Source organism: Fukomys damarensis, unplaced genomic scaffold (genome assembly GCF_012274545.1).
Source record: "Fukomys damarensis isolate Sample0158 unplaced genomic scaffold, DMR_v1.0_HiC HiC_scaffold_15, whole genome shotgun sequence".
In the NCBI taxonomy this organism is placed as follows: Eukaryota; Metazoa; Chordata; class Mammalia; order Rodentia; family Bathyergidae; genus Fukomys; species Fukomys damarensis.
Genome location: NW_022900927.1, coordinates 57,070,353 through 57,078,641, shown reverse-complemented (window position 1 = coordinate 57,078,641; position 8,289 = coordinate 57,070,353).

The following is an 8,289-nucleotide window of genomic DNA, read 5'->3' as shown; positions in this document are numbered from 1 at the left end:
GGCGGGGGGGGCACCAGAGCAGAAGAGGGGGGTTCGGATTGGGTTGCTCTGGGAAAGGGGCTGCTTTGATCGTGGGTGAAGCCTGGGGGTTTGGGATGGGAAGAGGTGGGGTGTGCAGAAGAGGAGCTTCAGTGTGGGAAGGGGCTGGACACATTCTCGTCTGGAATTTGGGGTGAAGAATGGAGCAGCCGCAAGGTGCAAGCTAGGATTCTCCAGGAAGAGCCCTTTCTGGTCACCCACGGTGGCCTCGCAGGGGCCTAACGTTTCGTGTGCTCAGGAGCTCAGGTGGCAACAGGGCCCAGCAGCCCTGGACCGGGCTCCCCGGGAGCTCTTTGGTCCTCAAACTCTCCTCTAGGCTGAGTGAAGAGCTCCTGTCCGGCCCCAGTCTGCAAGTCTGCAGCAAGGGACTAGGGGCCTGTTGGGGAGCCCCTCACCCTCATCCCTGTGCTCCAACTGCAAGCCTTCCAGAGCCTTCCAGTCCCCTGTCTGCGCTCCACACCAGGGGTTTTCAAACTTGAGCGTGCAGCAGCTTGACCCGAGGGGCTCATTAAAACCCTGGGAGCTGGGCCTCACCCCCAGGTCCCTGACTGTCTGTCTGGGGTGTTCTTGGCCCTGGCTAGCATGAGAGTGGCCTGGGGAACACCGTCCAACGACATTCCCGATCTAGACCATTAAGCCAGACTCTGAGAGCAGGGCTTGAGCCCTTTCAAAGAGACCACATTCTAATATTTCCTCCACCTGACTTGTTTCTCTTTTTGCAATCTCTCTGACAGATTATTTGTTTACAGATTGCTCGCTACTATTACAGCCTGAAGTTCTAAAGGGCGAGGATTACATTTTTACTGAAGTTACTGTGTCCTGGCCGAGTGACTATCAGGGCACCTCACTGATAGGTCCAACATTTTTGTTTCCTGAGTGATGTGGATAATCCACTCAGGTAGGACAGGTCCCCCAGACCTCCGAGAAAGGATGAGAAAACGGGCTGGGGGTGGGGTTCAGGTAGGAGACAAGCAGGAGAAGGTACAGGCAAGAGGGCTCTTTCTCAACCCTGATTTTCCACAGCTGATTTTCCACTTTGGGGATTATTGTTTTAAACCCCAAGTCAGCATCTTCTGTCTCTCAGTAGGATTCACACTGTGCCCCTATACGATCCAGCCATGCGCAGACCAACCTAGAGAACGTAAGTTTATTATCCGGCTCAGAAACACGCACAATTAAGAACTCGCACTGTTTTATTTTAGAAACTGTATGCTTGGAAGAAACCAGTCTGAAAGGCTACGTACCATATGATTCCAACTATATGACAGTCTGGAAAGGGCTCAGCCATGGAGACAGTGAAAGGATCTGCAGATGCCAGGGTTTGTGGTGGAGAGAAATGGTCCTGCTAGGGCTAGGCAAAGCGCTGGAGTGTGAGGCGGTGAAGCTGCTCTGAGTGCGTCTGTAATGGTGGATACTCGTCAACGCAACTGTCAAAACCTCAGGACTGAGCCTGAGGTAAAAGTCAGGGTGCTGTCACCCTTTCTAACAAAGGAACCGTTGGATAAGGGGCGCCGTAGGTGGAATCATCTATGAGGTTATTCATGGGGAGGGCAGTGGATGTATGGGAACTCTCTGGACCTTCTGCTCCATTTTTCTATCAACCTAATGCTGCTTTTCAAAAACAAAGTTTGTGTTCAAAATAAATAGATGTGGGCCAGGGATTTTGCTCAGTGGTTCCACCACCTGCTTTGCAAGGTCCTGAGTTCGATCCCTGGTTAAAAAAAAAGGATGCCAAAGCCAAAACAGAAGTGTATCTTAAGTCAGTGATTGTTGAGCTTCTTATTTTTCAGAGTAAATCTTTGTAAAGCCCTAATGTGTAAGGAAGCAGAGGTACCCTATGTTTTCTCATCTAGCTATTTGATTGTTGTGGAAAAATAAAGTTCTCCTTTGGTAAAGCATTTTATAAGTATTTTGGGGAAAGCCCTACAGTTTCCCAGTCCCTGAACAAGACCTTTAAGATTCCCTAGTGCTTTGGATTGTCCATGCCACTACTTCCAATTTCTTCATATGAATGGATAATTCAGAGCCTCTGATCTTCCTCAAAGCCCAGGGAATAGCTTGTACTTCCAGGTGTTTGTCGCTTCTGTTCTTTGAACCCTAAAAGAAAGCTTTGTTTTCCATGATTTCCTTCCCACTAACAAAAAAAAAGTAGCCAAAAGGTGTGGTACCTTGTATCCCATGTTCCACACTCCTGGTTCTACACTTTTGCTGTAAACAGTAAGGAATCAGGACAGTGTAGGTTATGAGCAAAGTTTTTCCAGGGGCTCTTTCTGACAAGTGACAGTTTAAAGGCATACATCTCTGCTAGCTGAGAGAAAGCTGTCCTGGCTTTGACGAGAACTGCCCAGAGCTTACCAGAGATGACACATGAGATCTGTGAGTTTGGGAAATGAGAATCGGTCATTGTGACGTGCTGAGATTCCTAAAGAAGGGGTCTGTTAGTCAGGCTGTGTGGCTGGGATAATGCTGTATAACAAACAACTCCGAGAGTTAGTTGCGTGAATTTTAGGAAAGCAGAATCTCCCAGGAAAGTTCTAGGTAGCTAATTGGGCCTAAATTCAGAATGAAGTCTGGTAGCCCTCGGCTACTGAGGTGAGGCTGTCAGATCCGTATTCTCTTTCTGCAGCGCTATGGTTTGGATCAAAAATGTCCCCCAGGAAAGTCCGTTTATTAGAGGTAGGGCTTGGATCACAAGGGCATGGACCAGGACCCTGCTGGGCTCACAATGGAATGTGCTGTTGGGAGGTGGGGCCTGATTGGAGGCATAGATCCCTGGGGCTGGGCCTCTGGGGTGTAAATCACTGGATCTTCCCTTAGCTCTCTGCTTCCTGGATGCCATGAATGGAGCGGTTTTCTTCCACCACGATGTTTTTGGTTTGGAAGGAGCCCATTACAGACTGAAACCGTGAGCCAAACCTTTCAATTGTGTGTATCAAGTATTTTATCCCAACAAAGGAACATTGACTAATACTTGGAGGTACCACAAGTTAAACTTTTAGGCCTTTGTGTGTTCTATTTATTTATTTGCCACCAGGTATTGAACTCAGGACCTCGTACTTGCAAAACAAGCGTGGGGCCACTGGGTTCAATCCTGGGCCCTGCCTTTGCATGTTCTTAAGTCAACTGCTGAGGTGAAGTCTTCTGGAAGTCTCATCTTGCTGCCACACCCGACCAATGAACTATGACCTAGAGCCATCTGTAACTATCAGCCCATCGGGAATGGGCATGCTTGCATCTCTCATTTGCATTAGCAGAGAGGGCGACAATCTAGGTGGGAAATACTTCAGGGGGGGGGGACCGGGCCCTGTCTTTGTTCCTTAGGAGCGCACTTTCATTTTGTACCAAAGCCTGTGGCTCCCAGCTTGCAGAATTTTTGGTTTTCAAATAAAGCCTTCCTTTTCATCTTGCACTCTTTCTTAGTGAATTCTGCTTGATGGCAGCAAGATATAAGTCCACGAGGCTGGCTTGGTGACAGTTTGTGGGCTGGGCCGAGGGTGTGGCTGCTTCCCTGTCTCCTCATTCTGGGCCCCAGGCTACAGACACTACTGGGGACCTGTGGTTCTCTGGGAGGACAAAGAGTTTAAGAGGAGAAAGTGAGGCTGAATAAAATGCCATGCCTATTAACACACTCTCACCTCCGCTCACATTCCATTGGCAAAGCAGAACATTAAGGCCGGGTCTCCAGTCTGTAGGCAAGGAGAACAAATGATACAGTTATATGATCTGCCGCTCCACTGGTTATAATTAGAGATAGAGGAGAAAAAGATGGAGTTTTAGAATAAGATGAGAACATTCTAGAACAAAGAATAAATAAGATTTGAAATGTTGAATTAATGACTTGGGGGTAGAAACTCGAAAGTGGTTTGAACTTGAAAGCAGTTACTTCGAGGACTTCAATAGTGCAGGCTGGGTAGAGGTTAGGGCTCGGGGAAAATGTGCATGTGCAACCAGGAACAACGTTGGGGCCCAGCCCCATACCTGCCTTGTTCTAGCTCTGTGGCCTTGACTGAATTATTCACCCTCCCTAAGCCCGAGGAAGCATTAGGTTTTACTGATTTCTCCAGTGAATGCCACTTCTACATTAAAGCAACAAGTACCATGGGGCTAGGATTTTGAAATGTTCATGAATTTCATTTAAAGGAGTATTTAAAAGAATTTTACAGACTTGCAGGGTGACTGTTATGGACATTGGTGCTCCCTCCGGTGTGTCTTCATGGGTATCTGCTGCAGGGTAGATGAGAGCACTGACCGGGGCCGCCTCTGTACCCTCAGACCCACAAGCTGGCAAAATGACAGCCCACACGTCCGCTGCGGGGCTGCTCGGTGAAGATTTTACTTTTAAATTATAGTTTTAAAAATAACAAAATTTGCCTTGCTGACTAATTTGAAGTGTATCGTTAAGTTGTGTTAAGCTTATTCTCCTTATTGTGACATTGATTTCCAGAACGTATTTGTTTTATAAAACTGAAAGTCTGCCTCCATTAAATACAACTCCCTTCCCCACCCCAGCCTCTGGCAACTTCCTTCAACTTTCGTTTCTATGAATTTAACAAGATCCTCCATTTAGACAATATTCACTTCACATAATGTCCTCAAGGTTAAAGGCTGAATAATATCCTATTATATATGCCCAACACACTAATGGGCATTGGGGTTATAATATAATATTGTCTATAATATAAATATGTTAATATATGCAATATAAAATATATAACATGTACTGCTAGTATAACATAGTAATAATAATTTATGTCTTTAAACAATTGAAGACAAATTTTAAATGACTAGATTTTTTTTGACATACGGTCTCACTTTATAGTGCAGACTGGTCTTGAACTCACTGTGTAGCCCAGGCTGGCTTTGAACTTGTGGTGATTCTCCTGCCTCAGCCTCCCAAGTGCTGGGATTACAGGGTTGTACCACCATGCCTAATAAGAAAGACAAACAAACTAATGTTTTGCAACATATGAAAATTGTGTGAAATCCAGATTTCGGTGCCCATAAAATTTTATTGGAACACAGCCATGCGACTTAATTTACATGTTGTCTAGCACATATATTGTCTAATGCTCCTCTCAAATGACAATGGCATTTTTAATAGCTGTGACTGAGCCCATGTGGTATTTAAAGCTGCAAATATTTACTTTCTAACTCTTACAGGAAAAGTTTGTCAACCTCTGACACAGGCAAATGAGATTCTGTGCAGTTTGGTCTTGTTTTTGAGCTGCATTTCTTTCCTTATTCCAGAGAAAGCCTTTCCTTGCCATACTGAATGAAAACCTCTGTCTCTCAACCTCATCTTCAAAGGACACCAAGCCCCCAAGCTTCATTTCATTCCTCTTTGGTCTTCTGCAGAGGGAGACACAGCTGGCTCTCACAGTCCCAGTCTCCCATTTCTCCTCAAGATGTCTTTGCTCCTGGTGTCAGAATAGACCGTCTTCGTTCCTGGTAGTTCGCAGCCCTGGGTGCACAACGGAAGCCCGCACGCCAGCCTGCAGTTCCTGGGAGTCCGAGGCTGAGTCCAGGAATCTGTATCTCTCAGAATTTCCATCTAGATGGCCTCTTTCCTTAGGAAGCTCTTATAAAGGTCTTCCCTACCCCTTAGACTTCCCTCAAGTCCAACTGTTATGGTTTAGATCTAAAACGTCCCAGTCAAACCTCATGTGTGGAAGGATCATGGCAGGGGGCGCCATGGTCACCCGTGGATGGGCCCATCAATGAGTCCAGTAGCTAAATGTGCTGTTAGGAGTGAAGTCTGGCTAAAGGTGGGTCACTGAGGGCGTGACCTGGCTGCTTCTGCTTCTTCCTCCTCCTCTTTCTTTTCCCTTTATTCTCTCTCTCCCTCCCTTCCTCCTTCCCCTTCCTTCCTCCCTCTCTCCCCCGACCTCTCTGCTTCATGGCTGCCATGAGTTGAGGAGATTCTCCCCACCATGATTTCGGCCTTGGACCCAACCAAGCATTCACTGAACCCTCTGAAAACCATGAGCTAAAGACAAACCTCTCTTCAAGGTTTGGGGCTCAAGGATTTTATCCTAGCAATGGAAAAGCGACCAACACACTAACCTCCTGTAGGATCTCTTTCCGACATCCACCAGCTGAAGCTCATGACCCATTTCCCCTGCACCCTCAGAGTATTATTATGTTTGATCTTTTTGGGGACCTATTGAACAACTTGTCCCTGCAAATCAAGTTCTTCAGTTAATTCTTCAATTAAACAATTTGTGAAGAGAGAGATTTTTTTTTTTGTTAAAGTATAGATACTACCCACCCACAAGCAATTGGTGATTTGGAAATTAATGGAAACCATTCAGCTCAAACTGTGCAGCTTCTTTTGCAGGGTGGCATCCAGCCTGGATTAAGCATTCACTCTGGTTTGTGGACTGCATGTAGTACATTCTGCCTCTCCCCTAGTTCCCATCATGGCCAGGTTAGCCCTAATGGTGCCAAGTTCTGTAGCATGTCATATTTCAAATAAGTAAACATCCAAGTGGGACAAATGTAACAAAATCCAGGACCATAAGAGAACAGCTCATTTTTAGCAGAATTGTCAGACTCACTTTTAGCAGAACTATTGGATTCATTTTTAACAGAGTTTACACCGCATGATCAATTTTGAAATAATGTTTTCAACTTCACTTTGCTGCGTATATTGGAAGGATTTCCTGTTAACTCATATGGTGCTTTGAATTTGTTAGTATGTTTCAGTACAACTGTCCAGGGACATGTTCTTCATCTGAATGAGTTTCAGAGACAAATTGTTCAATCGCTTCCTTTATGGCTTGGAGTTATATATGACTGGCTTCTCCCCAAATTCCATATTTGTATCCTTAACACCTGCTCAAAATTGCTAAATATTTTTACTGACCGCAATCATCAGTTGACTTAGTGATTTTCTGTTACTATGGTTTGAGGTAAGTTTCTGTTTGCTTGCCCTTAGATTTTTTTTGATCACTATAAACCATGTAATGATTTAGTAGGCTTCCTATCTATTCCACTTTGGGGAACACCACAGCTCCACAGCCAATGCCATGGATCTCCACACGTCAGACCCTTCCGACCCTCACTCTGCCTCCGCTGTCCATTACAGTAAGTGCTTGTGAGCCTTGCTTTTGGCAGATGACTGCCGCCACTTGACCCCTGCCACTCAGGATCCGATTAAACTCATTGCCCTTAAGTTTCCCAATTGAGTAACCGCAGTCCCCACTGTAGGGTCTGGCATACAGAGAAGAACGGTAACAGAGCTTGTCAAGGACGCTTGTGCTCCCCTCCGAATGCTTTTTCATGCTGTTGGGGAGGGGTACACTTTCCAGATCATCCCAATTTGGAAATTAGGTTTAACACGACAAGTCCACCTCAGCATTTCCATTTTCCTAAGCCTCTGCATCCCCTCATCAACAGTAAATCAAGGAATATCGCACATCTCTAACTCGTTCACAGTGGGCCATCTTGTGAGCCACACTTCTGCCAAGCAGCCAAGTAAACTATTAACATTGTTTTTTTGACTCCGTGACCTGCAACCTGCAAAGTTAAATTCAGAATACCGACTTAACAGGCCTGTACTGACAGACTTAGCCCAGTCCAGATGCATGTTTTTAACACCATTATCCCATACACACTCGTAAAATCCATCCCGCTTGCCCGTCAGGCCTTACCAGGCCTGCTTGTAAGAGTCTGAAAACTCAAGTTCTTTGGGAGAATATCAGAACTCCTCATGGCCCACAATGTGTGCCTCACCTCTAGGAACCTCCTGTGATTTGAGCCTAGTTATAGGCCTAGGGGCAGAAATGCACGAAGAGGGTGGGTCCTGAGCCACTGTCAGCGTTGTTATCGTACTTGGTCAGCACAGGATTAGTTTCCTCCGGTCCTGCAGAGGAGGAGAGGCCAACACCACAGCGAGTGGGGGTGGGATAAACCAATCTCTCTCTCTGGCTAAATAATCTCACAAGAGTTTAGGACACCAACATCCTCAGCCTCATCAGGATTCTCCCAAACGTCTCCATCCCAGTTGATGGGATCCCATTCTTTTCCAGTCAGTGCCCTCAGCTTTACCTCAGAAACCCCTAGAGGCTGAGCATTAAAGTTCTGCTATATTTCAGCCGATTGAATTATAACCCATGTCTGGGTTTCTGCAATCTCAGGCCTGTGGATAAAGGAGAGAAGGTTCTCTTTCAGGACCCCGCTTAGAAACTTTCAGTTTCTTTATGTGTGTCTGGAGCTGGGATTTGAATCTTTGAGCTCCTTATTTACCTT